The sequence below is a fragment of the Apteryx rowi genome, unplaced genomic scaffold (assembly GCF_003343035.1).
Source record: "Apteryx rowi isolate R43461 unplaced genomic scaffold, aptRow1 scaffold_405, whole genome shotgun sequence".
NCBI classification, from domain to species: domain Eukaryota; kingdom Metazoa; phylum Chordata; class Aves; order Apterygiformes; family Apterygidae; genus Apteryx; species Apteryx rowi.
Genome location: NW_020450580.1, coordinates 419,475 through 421,621, shown reverse-complemented (window position 1 = coordinate 421,621; position 2,147 = coordinate 419,475). Strand labels below are relative to the sequence as shown.

The following is a 2,147-nucleotide window of genomic DNA, read 5'->3' as shown; positions in this document are numbered from 1 at the left end:
GTGTAACCTCGTTTCTCTTCTCCCCCGTCTCTCCCCTCCTAAACTCAACCTTTCGGGCTATGCACCTGCACGTAAGAGAGGCAGCGGAGAAGCTGGAAGGGGCGAAAGCCAATATTACGCGACGAGTCGTTGTCGTAGCTAGCAAAGAAACGGTAAAATACACATGTCTCGTAGCCCATCAGGCAACTCAGCCAGAACGAAAGTCTTGGGCAGTGCCGGCGCCGCAGCCTCAGCCCCGGCTGGGAAATCCTCACCTGCGGCGGGTTTCCCTGCCGGCGCGGCGGGACGGGGCCGCGGGGCGATTTTCCGCGGGGGCGGCGCGACCCCCGTGCGCGGCCGCGGGAAACCCGCGGTGGCGGCGGGACAAAGGCCGGAGCGGCCGGCGGGGGCCCCGCGGGAGCGGGGAACGAAATACGGTTGAGGAAGGGCAGGAGAAAAAGTTTCGCGGGAGCAGAATTATCATCATAATGGAGGTAAAAATGTGCGCAGGGGAAGGGGGGGGGAAGCCTATTCTGCTGGCATTTTCTGTCTGTCTTTGTGATATGGTTCGGGGGAAAAAGGGTCCTTGATATGCGGCAGATAATTCTTATCAGCCCCACGCAGCCCATTTCCAAAGTAAGTGTTTTAATTACTCCTCCTGTATTACCCTTCATCCTCCGAGAGAAGATACATTGCCAGATTTATGCAGGGGAAAAAAATACAAAAGAATGTGGTATTAAAATATATACATAAATATATATCCCCCTCTTTTTTCCCTTGTGCCCAGGAAGAGAGAGAAGCTGTCGCCAGCCGCATCCTGGGATCGCCCCAGCACGGAACGACTCTAAAACGAGGGACCGTCGCTCAGGCAGAAAAACGACGGGAAAAGCGGGTGTTGAAGCCCTCGGATTTTCCCGCAGGGCGGGGGGCAAGCGGGGGTGTCCGGACCGGGGGCTCGGGGGCTTTTGAGCCTCGCGAAGGAGCGGGGCTGCAAGCCGGGGCTCGCCGCGCTCCCGCCTGCCGCCGGCCGCGCTGTCCCCGCTGTCCCGGCTGTCCCGGGGCCAGGACACCCCCGAGTGCCGCAGAGGCATCGGGGGCCGGGCGGAGGGCGATTTCCCCCTCATTCCCGCTGGAAGAGAAGGATGTTTTCCTCTGCTGCTTAGCTTTCGTACTAAAGATGTCATCTGAAAGTCTGGGAGGAAGGGGGGACCGTTTTCAGTTCTCTTCCACGGTAACAACCATATTCTGCATATTGAAAAATATGACAGACAGTGGGGAAGGGATTTAAAAAAAAAAAAAAAGCCCAACCTTTTCAATATTGATTCAACAACAAAAAAAAAAATAGAGGGAGAGAATTTAAAAAAGAGAAGAAGCAGCACCAGCAGCAGGGAGAATATAGGCTCAGCAACTCTCCAGGTTCGCTTCCTTATTATTACTATCCAGGGGTAATTTTTCATCTCTGCTAGCTAATCTTTGTTCCTTGTGAAGATAATGAATAGCCCAATCCTTATCTCCTGGGCTCCTGGAGGCTGCTGGAGAATGGGGTTGAACAGGGTTGAAAATTGGTTCCAAAGTGCTGCTGAATAAATGGTGTTCCTTATCTCTCGCTTCCAGATTATCGGAACCCTTTCAAAACTCACACAACAAATACAGCCACCGCATCTAATGCATCATTTACCAGAGCAGATCTCCGCGTTTGATCGGCAGATAGGCAAAATCTATGTATTCCTTGCTTTACTTAGTATGCATGGACGCCGGGTGCGTGTGCATGCGGTGTGCCCCCGCCTCGCCGGGCCGGGCCGGGCGGGCCGGTGACCCCCCCGAGGCTCTTAGCACAGAGGTCTTCGCTGCGGGATGAGCCGGGGGATGCCGGTGTCCCCTGGCCGCCCCCGAGCAGCGGGGCACAGTGGCCCTGCCGCGTGGAGCCCGAGCGCAAGCCGCGCTGCAAGGTGCTGCCACGTCGCGCCTCCCAAAATCGGGGTTTTGCTGCGCCGGGGAGCTGGCAAATTTGCAGAGAGAAAAGGGCTTGAAGAGATGTTTGCTCAACTCCGGGCATCCCCAGGCAGGGGCTGCACTCCCACTCGCGCTGTCCCACGCGCGGCCTCCTGCCCGGCGCTCGCCGCCCCCCTGGCCGCCCCGAGAAACCTCCCGCGGCCGCCCGGCTCGCC

The 2,147-nt window shown here is 57.3% G+C and overlaps 1 long non-coding RNA gene across 1 annotated transcript in view; it reads left to right on the top strand.

Annotated features, from left to right (window-relative positions):
• LOC112970769 overlaps nt 1-900 on the top strand; it is a 10,151-nt gene extending 9,251 nt beyond the window's left edge. Inside the window, exon 3 of the long non-coding RNA XR_003255160.1 lies at nt 767-900. This is a non-coding gene — a long non-coding RNA (uncharacterized LOC112970769). The remainder of the gene's footprint in view (nt 1-766) is intronic.
• The last annotated feature ends 1,247 nt before the right edge of the window (nt 901-2,147 follow it).